This window comes from Dendrobates tinctorius, unplaced genomic scaffold (genome assembly GCF_039654945.1).
Source record: "Dendrobates tinctorius isolate UK_male_01 unplaced genomic scaffold, ASM3965494v1 ptg000398l, whole genome shotgun sequence".
NCBI lineage: Eukaryota > Metazoa > Chordata > Amphibia > Anura > Dendrobatidae > Dendrobates > Dendrobates tinctorius.
Window position 1 is genome coordinate 411,375 of NW_027362064.1, and position 20,094 is coordinate 431,468.

Below are 20,094 nucleotides of genomic sequence, written 5' to 3' on the forward strand. Positions count from 1 at the left end.
ATCTTGAGTTTAACCATTGACTACAATTTTACCTATGGCACGACCCTCACTTCTGGACCTACATTCATGACTTTGACATTTACATGGTATTGACCTTCAGCTTGTGAACGTCTAACACTTTCTAATTGGGTTCTCTCTGTAAATTAGGAAGCTCACGTGACAGTCTAGTTCAGATACTGAAAAACTGCAAACTTGGATGATTCTCGTTACAGTGTCCACAGTATCATAAATGAGTCAGTAGACTATGAGCAAGAGCAAAAGCAAAATCAATTTGACACTGCTGCAGTAGGACTTTATTACACTGGATAAATGCAAATGGAACACCCCCTCAGGGCTCTGGGTTACTCGGTACCGGGCCGGTGTCTTAAAGGGATGTGTCACGGCAGCAGTGACCCGGTCCATGGACCTGAGTGTCCATGAAAAATAAGGATTTACGAGGAATAAAGTCTATGTGTAGATAAGTTTGTGACGCCACCTGTGGTACTTGGCAATAAAGGTGTTGGCCGACGCTGCTTGTACAGACCGCTGGGGCTGGTGGTGATGCAGCAGAGTTGGTTCAGAGTTGGTTCAGCTCTCCACAGGCAGAGCTTAACCCCAGGGAAGTGTAAGTATAAGATGGTGGATAACTGTAGTGCAGGGATGCGTGTGTGATCAATAACTGCAGACACAAGAGTTACTGTTGCTTTTACTGAAGGCTTGAGGTGCAGATCGAAGCAGTGGAACAGATGGAAATGGAGATCCAGCAGCCTGAAAGCAGATCAGGGTCCATTGAACCAAGTGTTGTTGGAGGCCTCCCTTTCTGCGCTAGTGTCTGAGGTCCCTGCAGCATGAAGCTATACTCTGTCCTCTGTTGTCTACAGTCCTTAGTACTTGCTCTTATGGCAGGCAGCTTGAGCCTCGTCCTCTGTGGCAGCTCCAGGCTCTCGTATGCTGCTATGTCTCAGGGGCTTTGATGAGGCCAGGAGCCTGCAGTCTCCTGCTCTCCGGATTTAGCTACTGAGACTGTCTGTTAGGCATAGGGTTCCTGACGCTGCATAGCAGGAATCCCGTGCCTTGCATCCGGCAGTCACCCATTCCTCTTCGGGCGCAGAGGAGCCTGCTCAGCGGACTCATCGATCCCGGCGCTCTGCTCATGCCAGCTCTGTGGGTTTGGTTGCTGCTGCCACCTCTGGTCCAGCTACAGCAACGCATGCTGGATAGCAGCGAGCTACTCCAGGGACTAAGTCCTCCTTTCGGGCCACTGAGCATGCCCGTGGGACCATCTCTCATTGGAGATCAGAGGTCACATGCTTAGGTCCTTCTCCAGCTCGGATTGGACCATCAGAAAGGTCAGAAAGGTCCCGGAAGGAGGCAGCTATAAAAGGTTCGCTAGTATAGACTGCATTATCAGACAATGAGGAGTGAGTGTCGTATGCATGTATGAATGTCTCTGGTGAATGACTCATTATGAAACTCTGACCTTTGGTACGCATGTGTTGTGCAGTCTAGCCTGTTAAGAGCCCAGGCTTAGGTGTAGGCAGGACGGAGTCTGAGACAGGCATCAGTGTCCACCGGTGGCTCGGCACGCCACGGTGCACATGCTCGACACTCCATAGTTAGCGTCTATAATGGCGTCCGCAGGTGCGACGCCGCTCACTCAGAAGGTCTAGAGCAGGGGTCTCAAACTCGGCAGAGTAAATGCGCCGCACATAAAAACAAATTGAGCTGGGGGGCCGCATTCCTTTCAAACTTAATACACCCCATACACGCGCGGCTCCGCACACCTCGTACACACGCGGCTCCGCTCCATACACCTCGTACACACAGTTCTCCGCTCTGTACACCTCGTACACACAGGGCTCTGCTCCGTACACCTTGTACATACAGGGCTCTGCTCCGTACACCTCGTACACACAGGGCTCTGCTCCGTACACCTCGTACACACAGGGCTCTGCTCCGTACACCTCGTACACACAGGGCTCCGCTCCGTATACCTCGTACACACAGGGCTCCCCTCCGTACACTTCGTACACACAGGGCTCCGTACACCTCGTACACACAAGGCTCCGTACACCTCGTACACACAGGGCTCCGGTCCATACACCTCGTACACACAGGGCTCCATTCCGTACACCTCGTACACACAGGGCTCCGCTCTGTACACCTCGTACCCACAGGGCTCCGTTCCATACACCTCGTACACACAGGGCTCCGCTCCGTACACCTCGTACACACAGGGCTCCGTTCCGTACACCTCGTACACACAGGGCTCCTCTCCATACACCTCGTACACACAGGGCTCCACTCTGTACACCTCGTACCCACAGGGCTCCGTTCCATACACCTCGTACACACAGGGCTCCTCTCCATACACCTCGTACACACAGGGCTCCGCTCCATCCACCCTGTAAACCCCTCCTGACCCCACGCATAAACTTACCTTCATCCAGTACCATGACAACCAGCACACAGACAGCAGCGTCCGTCCTGCACACACTGAGGCCCCTGGTCATGTGACCCCTGACTCCTCCCCCTCCTGTGACCTCATCACAGGTCCTGTAGCCAATGCCATCACCGCTCCTGAATGCGTGCCTTCCCCCTGCCTCAGGGAGCGAAACATGTGGTGCACCGCAGGCCGCAAATGCCTGCCTCAAGGGCCGCATGCGGCCCGCGGGCCGCGTGTTTGAGACCCCTGGTCTAGAGGGACTCTGACCCTGTGTCCTTGGGGCAGAGTTCTGTGACCGCTTTCTGTGCGTTCCGAGGGCCGGGCTCTGTGAGCTAAACAGCCACCGGCATTTATGTTCTGCGGTAGCGCGGCTCTGTGAGTTAACAGAGTTCGCTTCTGTTCACACTGGGTGACGTTAATCCATGTGTGACCTTTTGTACACCGCTTTATACTTACGCCATTACTAAGCAGCAGTTTACCACCCCTGCATGGTGGACCCCGGGCTGCGAATGCACCTTATTATTTTATTATTTGGTGCGTTCCGCCAGCCCTAACACTGTTGTTCCCAGACAGCCATGGACTCCGGAGTCCAGTATCCAGCGCACTCACCTGGGGTGAGCTTCTTTACAGCTCCACTTCCCCAGGCTTTTCTTAGCTCTTACTCCTTTCCTCTTTCTACTGTGGAGCAGCTACTTTTTGCTTACTGCTCCTTCTCACTCCCAGACTCAACTAACTAACTCCTCCTCCAGCCCAGAACTTGCTGGAGGCTCCCCCAAAACAGGGTTCAGAGCTCCACCTTCTGGTCTGGAGTAGGGAAAGTGTTGTGTATAGCCCCTTTCCTACATTGGACGTACTATTCCATCCATGTGACCTGGGACCTAAGTCCCCAGGACAGAATAGTACGTCTAATGCGATCAGCGGCGCTCACGGGGGGAGTGCAGCTGATCGCGGCTGAGTGTCAGCTGATTATCACCGTTAACCCCTGGCACACCGCGATCAAACATGATTGCGGTGTACCGGGGATTAAAGGAAGCATCGGCAGGGAGGGGGCTCCCTCCGTGCTTCCCTGTGACCCCCACAGCAGCGCGATGTGCAGCGCCGCTGCGGGGGTCGCCTTCCCTGCAGGTCCTCGGATCCAATATGGCGACGTGGACCTTCGGGGGCCTGCTGGACCTGAGGAAGCCTGCAGCAGTGCCTGTGACAGATCGCTGATCTGTCACAGTGATCTGTGATGTGACAGAGCAGCGATCTGTCACAGGACAGTGATGTCCCCCATGGGACATTATAATAAAGTAAAAAAACAAAAAAGTGTAAAAATAATTAAAAAAAAAATATTCCCTAATAAATTCATTTTTTGAAAATAAAAAAAACAAAACAATAAAAGTACACATATTTGGTATCTCCGTGTCCATAATGACCCACCCTATAAAACTGTCCCATTAGTTAACCCCTTTAGCGAACCCCTTAAAAAATAAAAATAAAAAACGAAGCAAAAATAATGATTTATTATCATACTGCCGAACATAAAGTGCAATAACGTATGATCAAAAACACACATATAAATATCCATGGTACCGCTGAAAACGTCATCTTGTCCCGCAAAAAATGAGCCACAACACAGCATCATCAGTGAAAAAATAAAAAAGTTATAGCTCGCAGAATAAAGCAATGCAAAAATAATTATTTTTTATATAGAAATTGTTTTCATTGCATAAAACCGCCACAACATAAAAAAAGACATAAATGAGGTATCGCTGTAACCGTACTGACCCGAAGAATAAAAGGGCTTTATCAATTTTACCGCACGCTGAACGGTGTAAACGCACCCCCCAAAAGAAATTCATGAAACGCTGGTTTTTGTTCATTCTGCGTTGCAAAAATCGGAATAAAAAGCGATAAAAAAATGTCACATGCCCGAAAATGGTACCAATAAAAACGTCAACTCGTCCCGCAAAAAATAAGACCTCACATGACTCGGTGGGTCAAAATATGGAAAAATTATAGCTCTCAAAATGTGGTGATGCATAAACTATTTTTACAATAAAAAGCGTCTTTTAGCATATGACAGCTGCCAAAAATAAAAACCCGCCATAAATAGTAAATCAAACCCCCCGTTATCACCCCCTTAGTTAGGGAAAATAATAAAATATTTTTTTTTTATTTATTTCCATTTTCCCATTAGGGCTAGGGTTAGGGTTATGGTTAGGGCTAGGGCTAGGGTTAGGGTTAGGGTTAGGTTTGGAGTTAGAATTGGGGGATTTCCACTGTTTTGGCACATCAGGGGCTTTCCAAACGCGACATGGCGTCCTATCTCAATTCCAGCCAAAAAAGTTAAATGGCACTGCTTCCCTTCCGAGCTCTGCCATGTGCCCAAATAGTGGTTTACCCCCATATATGGGCTATCAGCGTACTCAGGACAAATTGCACAATAACTTTTGCAGTCCAATTTCTCCTGTTACCCTTGGTAAAATAAAAAAAATTGAACCTGAAGTAATTTTTTTTGTGAAAAAAAGTTAAATGTTCATTTTTTTTAAACATTCAAAAAATTCCTGTGAAGCACCTGAAGGGTTAATAAACTTCTTGAATGTGGTTTTGAGCACCTTGAGGGGTGCAATTTTTAGAATGATGTCACTTTTGGGTATTTTCTATCATATAGACCTCTCAAAGTGGCTTCAAATGTGATGTCCCTTAAAAAAATAAATGGTGTTGTAAAAATGGGAAATCGCTGGTCAACTTATAACTTATAACTTCCTAACAAAAAAAAATTTTGGTTCCCAAATTGTGCTGATGTAAAGTAAACATGTGGGAAATGTTATTTATTAAGTTTTTTGGGTGCCATATCTCTTTGATTTAAGAGCCTAAAAATTCAAAGTTGGAAAATTGCGAAATTTTCAAAATTTTCGCCAAATTTCCATTTTTTTCACAAATAAACGCAAGCTATATGAATGAAATTTTCCCACTAACATGAAGTACAATATGCCATGAGAAAACAATGTCAGAATCACCGATCCATGGAAGCGTTCCAGAGTTATTACATCATAAAGGGACAGTGGTCAGAATTGTAAAAATTGGCCCGGGAGTTAACGTGCAAACCACCCTTGGTAGTGAAGGGGATAGTGGTTACCTGATCAGGGAACTCTTCTCTGCTTCCAGGCATGTCATCACCCCCCCCGGGAGGGAGGCAATGCCACTGTGGCAATCGGACTCTGGGGGTGCCACACAAACAAAAGATAGTGGAAGATGTAACCAGATCCACACAAAAACAGATTTCATGGAATGGATGAATGTCATCCACTCAATGCCGACTTTTATTTCCCATTGACTTGCATTGGGGTCTGGTTTCGGATGAAACTCCGACTTTTTTTGCCCTAGTCGGACCAGTTTCATCTGAAACAAATTTTGTTTCATGAAACCCGATCCGACCAAAGTCGCTCAACTCTAGTGGCCACTACTGCGCTATCACTACGCGGTTTGCTTCAGCGTCCCTGTCTGAGTCGCTAGTGCGCTACTTATTCGCAGATACACAGTCACTGACACGGGGACACGCAATTATTATAACTGTACATGTTAAATGTTATGATTGCATATAATTGATAGCTGACCTATAAAAGGAAACGCTACAAAGTTCCTAATTTGAGACCACCAATCGGAGCTGAGGAGGCGTTGAAAAGACAAAGCAAAATCACGCCTGCGTCCCTGAGTTCTGAGTCGCCAACGAGGTCGCTCGTCGTTGTTATGGCATCAAACACAGCGATACATGCGGGCCAGCGGGACACCAACGATCAAAAATGGCCTAGGACATTCGAGCACGATCAGCGATATCGCAGCGGGGGGCCGGTTGCCGCTATGTGCCACACGTAGCGAGATCGCTGGCGAGGTCGCTGTTGCGTCACAAAACCTGTGACATTTCAGCGATCTCACTAACGATCTCGCTATGTGTGAAGTACCCTTTAGCCATGGTTTGACTAATACTAAGACCTAGCTGTCGAAGTGCGTCGGTTTTGCCTCCAGGATATCCGTGGTATGCTATTGTCCTTGCTTTTATAATGACAATACAATAAACGTTAAGTTTTATTCATAAAGTCCATAGCTGGAGAAAACTTCCTTTTTCCATTATAGTCTATAGGTCTGTTTTAGGCTGAGTTCACATGTAGAGTTTTTTTCACGTTTCCGCGGCGGTTTTAAATGTGCGATTTTGCCACGAAAACGCAAAAAATAAGTATCCCATGCATTCCTATGGGATTCCGCAGTGCTGTGCTAATGCTGCGTTTTTTTCCACGGCGGAATCGCTTTGCTGTAAAAAAAACGCAGCATGCTCATTAATTTAGCAGAATTGCGGCGATCCCGCACCCATAGGAATGCATTGTTCTGCTTACTTTCCGCATGTGGCTGTGCACACCATGCGAAAAGTAAGCAGAACATTTGTGGATGGTACTCACGGTCCGTAGGAGATGACTGTCCTCCGGGCTTTGGGTACCATATCCCTGTTAAAAATAGAATTTAAAATAAAAAATATTGTTATTCTTACCTTCCGGCGTCTCGCGCAGCCTTCCCGCTGGCGGGAAATCTGCGCGGGATGCCGGAAGGTAAGAATAACAATATTTTTTATTTTTTTATTATTTTTTACATCCTATCTTTTACTACTGATGCTGCATAGGCAGCATCAGCAGTAAAAAGTTGGTCACACTCGTCAAACACTATGTTTGACGAGTGTGACCAACCTGTCAATCAGTTCTCCAAGCGATGCTCCAGATCGCTTGGAAAACACTAGCATTCTGCAAGCTAATTACGCTTGCAAATAGCTAGTTTTTCCTTGGGAAAATCGCGGGAATTTAAAATGCGATTTTCCCGCGGAATGGAATCTGGAATTCTCGCGGTAACTTCCGCGAGAGTTCCGCTACGTGTGAACGTAGCCTTATGGTACATTTTCATAAAATTTGAAGTTCAAACTCATGCATTCAAGTGAATAATTCGACAAAAAAACAAATGGACAGTAGATTTATGGTATCTGTACTTCTTCCGTGCGCTGTCCGTTTTTCACCTACTAATGCCAGGAGAAGATTGGGAAACCTCCATCATTTTGGTTTTTTTTTCATATGACAAAAACAGATGACTCAGGGATGGTAAAAATGGACAGATGGAGTAAAGAAGCAGATCCAGTACACTGATAAAAATCGCTCCATTTCATGGAGGGAAGGGAAAGCGTACAAGAAAAGAAAACATATTTTTACAAATTTGGCCTAAGAGAAACCAGCAGAAGGAAGGAAAAACAACACAATAAGTCAGTGTGACCCGACATTTACAGTGATTTAGAGCTGTACTTTAAACTGAAGCACAATCCCAGAGAATGTTGGCTTGTGTCCGATGGTCACTTTCCAGATTTTACTGTCATTTTGACTGCTTGTCATGTTCTGCAGTGGGTGGGATTGCAGGAAAATCCATGATCTGTACTAACAATTATTAGGCAGATGCAGACAAGACTGGAATTGCTTGTAATCGTGTTATAAAAACAGGCGCTTCTGTTGCTCATCAAATGTTTAATAATTTTTTGACATGAATTGTTACGACACTGTTTACTAAGCTTTAATTGGAATGGGACCTTCTAGATAAAACAAGCCTCGTCTTGTCGTGCCAGCTCAGTAGAATACTTGCAATATCACTTGGTAGACAATCCTTGTATACATTTGTATTAGGAATACACAGTTCATATGGCTATTTATGATACAGAAAGGATTTCAACATCCTTTTATCAAGAATCAATGGTTAAACATAGTCCTGTTTTCAGATTTGCTATCGCAGTGCTTGAATAATTTGTTCTGCCATTGTCTGAATGTTTGCCGAAACTATAGAATTACTAAGGAAACCATATATTTTAATATTAACATTTGTTATGGCCCAGAAAAAGTGAGACCCTATTTAAATATCTATTTTAATGTACGTTTTCAATCACTGTTATTAGAACAAATACTAATAATGATTTGCTCGGTTGTTCACATGTTTTTGTTTTGATACTGACTATGTGTTAGTAAAAAAAAAAAAATTGGACACATGGCTGTTTTTGATCCAATTCATGGATCAAGCTTACTCATTCAAACCACTGGGTCTATGAAAAAATCAGACAGCGCACAGATGCCGTTTTTTACTGTTTAATGGATGGAAAAAGCTTGGAATTGTTATTGTTTTTGCATATGAGATAAACGAATGCCACATTGATGGGAAGGATGGGCCCATAGACCAACAGTGGATGAAAAGCGGATCCAGCGAACTGATGAAAAACGTCTGATTTTTCTCATATGAAAAAAACATTGACATTCGAAGGAGGCCTTTTATTATAATTTATTTTCTTAATTTTTTGAAAACTAACTTATCTTCCTATTTATTTAACCATCTGAAAGGAATTACACAGTTATGAATTTTCGTAATATACTATATTACTGTCACGAGCCACTGCTCAGTGTTTCTTGGATGCAGTCACTGACAGCTCAGTTGTCCATTCTAGTGCAGGGGCGTGCTGAGCTGTCAGTATTTTGAGAGACAGCTCGGCCAGCGAGTCTGAGACTGGGAGGTGCTGAGCTTTCTTCAGGTGTTCCCTTTATCTAGTAATTTACTCAGCTACTAAACTAAGCTGTCTATCCCAGATAACTGCCAGTCCTAGCTTTAAGCTCTGTGTGGCTTGTCCTCTATGCCTTGTAGTCTGAATTCTGACATTCTGATGTTTTGTTGGCGCATACCTGGATTTGCCTATTGACTACCCTTTTGCATTAACCTTTTTGTCTTGACATATTCTGACCTTGGTATCTGACTCCGGACCTCCTGACTACCGAAGCCACACGGCTTGTCCGTGAGTAGTAACTAGTGTTATAATTACCTTATTTTGCTTCCTTCTCTCCCAAACACAATGGTGAGTGATATTTCAAAGCCTAGTTGGTGCTCCTTTTAGGCTGTGTGCCCACGATCTGATTTTTAAGCGTTTTTGCCGCGATTTTCGGCGTGAAAACGTTTAAAAATAGTGTACAGACCGCCCCCCATGCATTCCGCACATGCTGTGCTAATGCTGCGTTTCTTTCCGCGGCGGAATCGCATCGCGGAAAAAATCGCAGCATGCTCATTCTTTTGTGCGGAATCGCAAAGAATTGCCGCGATTCCGCACCCATAGAAATGCATGAGAATCGCTTACTTCCCGCATGTGGCTATGCCCACCATGCGGGAAGTTAAGTGTCTCATGTGCGGATGGTACCCACGGTGTGGAGGAGAGGAGACTGTCCTCCAGGCCCTGGGTACCATACCCCTGTAAAAAAAAAAGAATAAAAAATCGGGGTATATTTACCTTCCGGTGTCCCGCGCTGCATTCCTGGCCTAAGCGTTCCCAGTAATGCCTTGCGGCAAGGTCCTGTAATGACGTAGTCTCGCGTGACTCTAGCGGTCTCGTGAGATCGCTATAGTAACGTGAGACCAACGTCATCACAGGTCTCGCAAGGCATTACTGGGAACGCTGTGGCCTGGGATGGCAGCGCGGGACGTCAGAAGGTAAATATACCCCGATTTTTTTTATTTTTTTAACATTTTATCTTTTACTATTGATGCCGCATAGGCGGACTCAATAGTAAAAAGCTGCTCACACTTGTCAAACACTATGTTTGACGAGTGTGACCAACCTGTCAATCACTTTCCAAGCGATGCTTCAAATCGCTTGGAAAGTGCTTGAGAAAATCGCGGCAAAATCGCAAACAGAATCGCGGTGAAATCGCGCGGGAAAAAAAACGCGCGATTTCTGGGAAGGAGTCCGGTTTTCATTGTGCGTTTTAAAACGCAATGTGGGCACATAGCCTTAGAGTTCCTTTCAACCGCTGCTCAATAAACTCCATACACTATGTTCAAACCATGGAAGTATGGGAGTTCACACGTTTGAACAGTTGGGTAGGGAGCAGAGAGGTACAGAACAGAGGAAGGGGTCACACAGAGCTGATGAATACGGAGGACCACATGGCGGCAGATTTTTTTAGTCCTCTAGTGACAATATTCTACTGATAAAACAGTGATTTTATCAAAACGATACTGAGCAGCCCAGTAAGTGACACATCACTGGAATCAGAGTCTCTGTCTCTACATTATGCTGCTCTCAGATTAGGTGGCAACAACCTAGTGATAGATTCCCTTTAAAGTAACCCCACTCAGAAATATGTAAACCTCTTAGAATTGCGGGCAGCTAAAAGTACAGTAAATAGCAGAGAATTGTAATGTAATTTAACATGACTACAATAACAGGATATTTAGAAATATGTTAGTAGCTATAAAGCATTGCCCCTGCAATCTCACAAATCAATATGCATCAATACACTAAATGCACATTTTAATATTGAAAGAAATACTGTATGTATTCACAAAAGGTCTGTGAGTCAGCGAAATGCATAAATGTATCAGGAATAGTTTCTTAAAATGTCGCCAATCCTGCTTCTCTTTCACACATGATCTGCTGTAAGGATAACTGTTCCTTTTGTTGATCCAAGTGAAATTAGTACAATGCCAGACAATCATTTGGGTCCTGCCGCTTTATATTTGCCAGGAACAATTGGTTGCCTAGTAACACAAATACATGGAACGGGAGATTTTCTTTGTTTAATGTTAATGCCATTGAAATCTAACGAATGTTCTCCCAATGTGAAGAGGAAGAAATAGATTCGGGTAAAGAACATTGTGTCTCACGTATTTATAGCAAACTGTGCTGAAAGGTTTAACAAGTATCGGAGGTATAGTCAGGATCTACAACTATTTATTGTCATTAATTGAAGAGGTTATCCATGACTATATTTTTCTTAGCTATGGGGCTAATAAAACGTATGTTTTAGCTATGGTCTAAGAACTCACCAGTTGGTAGTTTATACCTGCTTGTTCTGCCCTGCGACAATTTGTTCAGAGAAGTCACAGACTGCTCCTGCCGGTGATTCTCCTGTTTAAGAAGGCTTCATATCAACAGATCAGTTCCTTCTCTTCCGCTCTGCTCTGTTGAGGGGGTGTGACTGCCGATGTCATGCTGTCGGCTCCCCACTACCTAACTGCGGGGAGCCGGCTGTCTATAAGCATGACAGTGATACCTCATCCACAGAGCAAGCTGGAAGAGGAGGAACTGTTCTGTTGATGTAAGGTCAAATGAAGCTGGGGAATTGCTGCTTGATCATTCCACTGGGAGAATTATCATTGCACTGCATAACAGACAATTACTTAACTACCTGCTCTTGCTCCAGCACCTCAGCCCCAATGTTCCACAGAGGAGAAGAGGCTGTGCGGCCAATAGTATGCGCTCCATGAAGGTGCCGAAGATCAAATGCCTTAGGTTATGTGCACACACTGCGGATTGGTCTGCGGATTTTTATCTGCAGAACCGCAGGTAAAACCGCAGGTAAAATACCTGCGGTTTTACCTGCGGTTTGCCACCTGGACAATGGAATAGATGGTAAACCGCAGCAGAATCCGCAGAAATAATTGACATGTCAATTCTTTCTGCGGATTCAAAACCGCAGCTTTTCCGCAGTTAAAAATCCGCAGCATGTGCACAGCAGAATGTAAATTACATAGGATAACATGCTACTGTACACTGCAGAACTGCTGCGGCCAAAACCGCAGCGGAACCGCAGCAAAAACCGCAGCGTGTGCACATAGCCTTATTATTGTGGATGAGGTTTAATTTTATAGTGAGGACATATAATGGGAGTGAAAATTGTGAAAGGACCACAGTTTTGCGAGAGGCAGTGGTGGTGGTGGGGTACTTTATTCAGACAGGTTGCGTGCGTGCGTGCGTGTGTGTGTGTGTGTGTGTGTGTGTGTGTATATATATATTCTGGAAAGGGACAGTGTGTGAGGGATATTTTGCAAAGGGCCAGTGTGTTGGGGTCGGGATATTTTGGAAAGGAGCTTGTGGGAGGGAATATTTTGCAGGAGAGCGGTGTGCGGGACATATTTTGCAGAGGAACACTGTGCAGTGGATATTTTGGAGAGGCACAGTGTGTGGGGGATATTTTGGAGAGGGGCCGTGTGCGGGGGGGATATTTTGCAGAGGGACACTGTGTGAGTGGGATATTTTGTATAGGAGCAGTGTGCGGGGTGGATATTTTGGAAAAGGGCACTGTGCGGGGGGAATATTTTGAAGAAGGGCAGTATATGGGGATATTTTGCAGAGAGGCAGAGTGGGGGGGATATTTTGTGCAGGTATCACAGGCAATTATCAAGGGCGCAGCATGGAGATATTTCTATTTATGGCGCAGTATAACAATACTTTTATTCTAAGGCTGGAGTCACACACAACCATTAAAAATTCGGACCGATTTTAACGGTACGAAATCACACAAAGATTTCTTGTCCAGGGATCCGTCTGTCATCCCATCTTCCGGCGATTAACCGATTTTATTTGCGTCTAAGCATCAAATTGACATCCAATGCCACTGCCTGATGCTCTTTCCTGTTGACCTGGAGAAGTCTTGCGATTTAATCGCAAGTCACACGTGTGGTGCGTTTTCAATGTGATTTTTAATCGCATCCATAGACTTGCATTGTCGAATCCGATCCGAAAGTTGGTGACAATAGCAGCATGCTGCAATTGTCTCGGTCAGAGGAACGGATGTGATAAAATAACGCATGATGGGAGCAGCAACATAGAATAACATTGGAACAAATGCAATGCGATTTATTTATTTATTTATTTATTTTTTTTTTTCCCCGCACTGCATTCGTCCGATTTTATCGCTAGTGTGGCTCCGGCCTTAAGGTCATTGTGTCGGGAAGTGCTGCTGAACACGGAGAGGAGGGAATTCTACAGAGACGAGCTCTGGGCATGAAATCTCATCATGGCATCTGTGCTACATGGAGACAAAAGAACAACTTTAGTCGGAGAGGATGCTGCCTTTACTGTAAGGTACCTGGGTGTAAATGTCTATTTGTTATACTACCTGCGTCTCATTAGTGCTGTGGTTCCAGGATGGTCCACAGTCTGATAATTATTCATATACCGACGATGGTTTCAGTACTGCATTTATGTACTGATGGTGGTCCTGGTACAGCATTCGTGTACTGTCAGTGGTTCTGATCTTGTACACATGTAGCAACTCAAAACATGCTTCATGGATATAATAAAACTTAAACATTTCTCAAAACTTAGTTGCTGTTCTAAAAACTCAGTGTAAGTTAGCATATGTTCACACTTATTTTTGAAGCAGAAACTGAGCAGAATCTCTCCAAATCCTTCTCAGATACTCAAAACTTGATTCTGGGCATGTATTAATGTACTGAAGGTGGTTTTGGTGATGTATTTATATAAGTACCCCTTTAACATTTTTGCGGCCCTTGGGATTGGATTTCAGTAATACAATTACTAAAGCCATGTGATCTAACTGTAGAAGTAACATAATCTCTGAAACACTCGTTCTCCATAGACCACCCAACACTGTAACGGCACGTAGCAAGTTGCCTATTATAGAACAGCAAGTTGCCTACTTCAATTCAAAATCATAGCGGTCACAAAGTAGTCCATATTTTCAAACAGGAATATTCACATATCTTTATGTTTATACTCATATAAAGCATGAATAATGATGTCCAGACGAGTAATGAAAAAAGTAACTGCTATGTCCCAGACCTTCAAAGATCAGGAAAAATACAATGGAAAAATCTTGTTGCCAGTGACTAATAGGTTTGGAAGTGCAATTCTAATTTATTTTTGGAAGTGAGCAGACTCCACCTAGTGTAAAAGCTGTACAGCTAAATTCTTTTTAACAAAACAGTCCAACGGCAAACAGAACATGGAATGGAATATAAGTTCTTTTTCATTTCTTTAACCCCTTTCTGCCATGTGACGTACTATCCCGTCCATGTGCCCTGGGACTTAATTCCCAGGGACGGGATAGTACGTCACAGCGATCAGCGGCGCCCAGTTGGTGAGCGCCGCTAATCGCGGCCGGGTGTCAGCTGATTATCAAAGCTGACACCCGGCACAATGTGTCAGGGGCAGTCACGGACTGCCCCCGACATGTTAACCCCTTGCACACCGCGATTAAACACGATCGCGGTGTACCGGGGGTTAAAGGGAATCCTCAGCAGGGAGGGGGCTCCCTCCGTGCTTCCCTGAGCCCCCCACAGCAGCTCCATCCCTGCAGGTCCCCGAATCCAAGATGGCGACGGGGACCTTCGGGGGCCTGCAGGGAGCTGGCTTCCTCAGTGCCTGCAAAGCGCAGGCACGAGGAAGCCAATTGCAGTGCCTGTGACAGATTGCTGATCTGTCACAGTGATCTGTGATGTGACAGATCAGCGATCTGTCACATGACAGGTATGTCCCCCCTGGGACAATGTAATAAAGTTGAAAAAAAAAAAAAAAAAGGGAAAAATAATTTTAAAACGCTAAATAAATTTTTAAAAAAGATATTCCCTAATAAATTCATTTTTTGGAAATAAAAAAAACAAAAAGCAATACAGTACACATATTTGGTATCGCCGCGTCCGTAACGACCCGCCCTATAAAGCTGTCCCATTAGTTAACCCCTTTAGCGAACACCTTAAAAAATAAAAATAAAAAACGAAGCAAAAAATAATAATTTATTATCATAACGCGCGAACAAAACGCATATAAATATCCATGGTACCGCTGAAAACATCATCTTGTCCCGCAAAAAACGATCCACCATTCAGCATCATCAGCAAAAACATAAAGTTATAGATCGCAGAATAAAGCGATGCAAAAATAATTATTTTTTTATATAAAATAGTTTTCATTGCATAAAAGCGCCAAAACATAAAAAAACCTAAATGAGGTATCGCTGTAACCGTACCGACCCAAAGACTAAAACCGTCATATCAATTTCACCGCACGCGGAACGGTGTAAACGCACCCCCCAAAAGAAATTCATGAAACGCTGGTTTTTGTTCATTCTGCGTCCCAAAAATCAGAATAAAAAGCGATCAAAAAATGTCACGTGCCCGAAAATGATACCAATAAAAATGTCAACTCGTCCCGCAAAAAATAAGACCTCACATGACTCGGTGTGTCAAAATCTGGAAAAATTATAGCTCTCAAAATGTAGTGATGCAAAAACTATTTTTACAATAAAAAGCGTCTTTTAGCGTGCGACAGCTGCCAAACATAAAAACCGCCATAAATAGTAAATCAAACCCCCCGTTATCACCCCCTTAGTTAGTGAAAAATAATAAAATTAAAAGAAAATGTATTTATTTCCATTTTCCCGCTAGGGTTAGGGCTGAGATTAGGGTTAGGGGTGTGTTGGGGTTAGGGTTGGAGTTATAATTGGGGGGGTTTCCACTGTTTGGGCACATCAGGTGCTCTCCAAATGCAACATGGCGTCTGATCTCAATTCCAGCCAATTCTGCGATGAAAAAGTCAAATGGTGCTCCTTCCCTTCCAAGCTCTGCCATGCGCCCAAACAGTGTTTTACCCCCACATATAGGGCATGAGCCTACTCAGGACAAATTGCAAAACAACTTTTGGGGTCCAATTTCTCCTGTTACCTGTAGGAGAATAAAAATTGTGGGCAAAAATGGGGTCACTTGTGGGGAGTTTCAATAGTTTAGGTACATCAGGGGCTCTCCAAATGCACATGACACCCGCAGACCATTCCATCAAAGTCTACATTCCAAAACGTCACTACGTCCCTTCCGAGCCCCGACGTGGGCCCATACAGTAGTTTTCTCCCACATATGGGGTATCAGCGTACTCAGGACAAATTGGACAACAACTTTTGGGGTCCAATTTCTCCTGGTATCCTTGGGAAAATAAAAAAATTGGTGACTAAAAGATCATGTTTGTTGAAAAAATACGATTTTTTTTTTTTATTTTTACGCCCGGTCATTATAAACTTCTGTGAAGCACTAGGGGGTTCAAAGTGCTCACCACACATCTAGATAAGTTCCTTAGGGGGTCTAGTTTCCAAAATGGTGTCATGTGTGGGGGGTTTTCACTGTTTTGGTACATCAGGGGTTTTCCAATCGCGACATGGTGTCCGATGTCAAATGGTGCTGCTTCCCTTCTAAGCTCTGCCCTGCACCCAAATAGTCGTTTACACCCACATATGGGGTATCAGCGTACTCGGGACAAATTGCACAATAGCTTTTAGGGTCCTGTTACCCTTGGGAAAATAAAAATTGGGGGTGAAAAGATCATTTTTGTGGAAAAAATATGATTTTTTAATTGTACCGATGTACGTTATAAACTTCTGTGAAGCCCTTGTGGGTTCAAAGTTCTCACCACAAATCTAGATAAGTTCCTTGGGGGGTCTAGTTTCCAAAATGGGGTCACTTGTGGGGGTTTCCACTGTTTAGGTACATCAGGGGCTCTCCAAACATGACATGGCGTCCGATCTGAATTCCAGCCAATTTTACATTGAAAAAGTCAAACGGCGCTCCTTCCCTTCTGAGCACTGCCATGCGCCGAAACAGTGGTTCCCCCCACATATCAGGTATCAGCGTACTCAGGATAAACTACACAATAACTTTTGCAGTCCATTTTCTCCTGTTACCCTTGGTAAAATAAAAAAAATTGAACCTGAAGTATTTTTTTTGTGAAAAAAAGTTAAATGTTCATTTTTTTTAAATATTCAAAAAATTCCTGTGACGCACCTAAAGGGTTAACAAACTTCTTGAATGTGGTTTTGAGCACCTTAAGGGGTGCAGTTTTTAGAATGGTGTCACTTTTGGGTATTTTCTATCATATAGACCCCTCAAAGTGGCTTCAAATGTGATGTGGTCCGTAAAAATAAAATGGTGTTGCAAAAATGAGAAATCTCTGGTCAACTTTTAACTCTTATAACTTCCTAACAAAAAAAAATTTTGGTTCCAAAATTGTGCTGATGTAAAGTAAACATGTGGGAAATGTTACATATTAAGTTTTTTGTGTGCCGTATCTCTGTGATTTAAGGGCATAAAAATTCAAAGTTGGAAAATTGCGAAATTTTAAAAATTTTCACCAAATTTCCGCTTTTTCACAAATAAACGCAAGTTATTTGAATGAAATTTTACCACTAACATGAAGTACAATATGTCACGAGAAAACAGTGTCAGAATCACCAGGATCCATGGAAGCGTTCCAGAGTTATTACCTCATAAAGGGACAGTGGTCAGAATTGTAAAAATTGGCCCGATCATGAACGTGCAAACCACCCTTGGGGGTTAAACGGTTAAACTTTGGCCCCAATAAATACTGTGTAATTATTAATCGGTTATTAACAGCACAGATCTGGACTATTATTGTTATTTCTCTAATGGCAGATACTAATAAGACAATATTCGGATGTCTGAGTTCATATTATGCCATTTAGTAAATTAAGATACTTTTTCTGACACCATCACACAGATACATTTTACTGGCAACACTTTAGGCCAATACTTCTACAGATCTCTTGTCTAATACCACAAAGGGTATGTCTTAGCTGAATAAATGAAACTATAATTTATTGCCATGGCAGCTTTACATTGGGCTCTAGGGCAGAGGGGCCCCATGCAACTATATCAAGATTGCAACTTTTTTTTAGTGAAAAACACATTGGTAGCTCGTCAGGCAGAGCCAGTCTTATCGTTCTGTTTAGGCACCTTGGCGATGTATGTCTATGACTATGCACATAGAGCTGCAGGTGTTTGGTATATATGGGGTGTACATTTATAGGACCACTTTTTAAAATTTTATACAACTATTGGAACCCCATGGTGGATTAAAAATAATATTAATACTCACGAGAGATGTAGGAAAAAAACAAGAGCAAAAGTTGTCAACTTAGGACCTGGTGACATGCTTTGTTTAAAGGGAATGTGCTTTCAGAAAATGATTTCATGCTTAAAGGGAATCTGTCACCCCCTGGACCCTTTTAAGCAATTACTATGGGCATACAGGTAATAGAATGGTGAAAATATTCTTACCTGTATGCCACATAGCTGCGGTCTAGTTGTTGAGAAATTGAGTATTAATCTTTGATGTTCGTGATTTCTTCCAGGCTCCGGGGTGTGCAGTGCCCGGAAGAAATCTCTGCCTCCTGACTTCAGTATCATAGCACCACCATCCCATGCATGTAACACAGCCCTGTAACGTGCAGTTGTGGCGCCCTAATCCCGAGCCTGCGCCCTGCATTTACGCAATTAGCCGAACCTTATCCGCTCTTCTGTGGACTGTGTACTCATCCTTCTGCGTTGGCGCCGGCGAATCACTGCAGGGACTCGCCTGCACAGAAGAATAACTGTAAAAATATAGTTAAATTAAATCCTGATTTAAACAATAGATCATTTTATTATGAAACACTCCCATTAAGACCTGGGTTATTGTGTGGTTTGTTTTGGCTGGGAGGTGGATTTTAGCACCAACCATATTTCATAAATGACCGTATTGGCTTATGGGTGAAGGTTGGAATATGGTAATATTAGAATAGCATTGAAACAGTTAAAATGTGTATTTTTAGCTTCAAAGTAATGTCATAGAGCTCCAACTAACATGCCTAATTGACCTAATAGGAAAGTCATCGCTGTGCAGAAAATCAATCTGAGTCCCAGAGTGGAACACGTAATAGAAGAGAACAGGAACACGATGCAGAGGGTACAGCATGGCAACAGTAATGTTCCATTTCACAACTCAATGCCTCGCAACAGCTGGTCTCTTATAAAAACTAACATTTACAAATGGACATTTCTCTGCTTCCATGCTCCACTATATAACTTATTTAGACTTTGTCACATACTAGCAGTAGTCTAAAGACATTATGTACATGAAATCTATGTATGGTAATAGTCCAATTGTTTTGTATATTAAAAAAGTTACAAGAGCAAACACAATTTGCATAGTGTTGCAGATCAGGGATATAGCCAGGACACCTTTTCTTACAATGAATAACAAGTTCTGACTATACGGCACCTACAATCACTTACTGAGCTCATCCGGCTTAAATCACTCCCAAATCCGTCAATGCCCTGAACTTCCGTGATCCCATAGTTAAATATTTTTCTCACTCATTTCATAGGACCAAGGATGCTGATGACTATGGTGCCACCAAATATGACCTTTTAAAGGAAGCATCATAAAAAATGGCCTATTGTTGAACTTAGGTTTTTTATTTCAAATTTATTTTAAAAATATTTTTTATATTTTTTTCATATCAATACCTAATTTTTAAAAACAATATTTTCAAAACTGTCCACTATGCCTAATATTAGTCTTGTATTTCCTGTTGTGGAGGTGGACATTAGTAACAATAGGCTGACTGAGACCCTATTTGTTTGTATTGTATAGGAGCCTTATCTCTAATCTGGGCAAAGGTCATTTTCAAGGGAAGGGTAGAAGGTGAGATATGACCTTTTCTCTTTTGTAAATGCTGGATCCTGTGTTACAGAGATGTTATCTGTCAACCTGTCTGTGATGATAATGAAACAGCTGAAAAGTCTTCTCTAAAGAACAGGAAATAGGAGTCCAATACTAGGCTTGGAGACCAGTGTGTTTTTTAATATACTTATTGATAGGAAAAACTGAAAAAATGTTCAAATAGAAAAAATATATATAACATAAAAAACCCAGGCTATTCACCTGTTTTGGCTCTAGGGTCATACCCTGTTCCTTTCCCCTATAGCTGACACTATGCGCTGTGGACCGCACCAAGATTTGTGTTCAGTTATGTTTTGCCTTGCAGTCTGTCTCCTCA

At 43.2% G+C, this 20,094-nt stretch overlaps 1 long non-coding RNA gene across 1 annotated transcript; it reads left to right on the forward strand.

The window, feature by feature from the left end:
- The first annotated feature begins 9,127 nt into the window (after window positions 1–9,127).
- Window positions 9,128–18,738, forward strand: LOC141076368 (uncharacterized). The gene is made up of 3 exons (XR_012227472.1): window positions 9,128–9,266; window positions 13,167–13,326; window positions 18,406–18,738. It is a non-coding gene; the product is annotated as an uncharacterized lncRNA (long non-coding RNA).
- The last annotated feature ends 1,356 nt before the right edge of the window (window positions 18,739–20,094 follow it).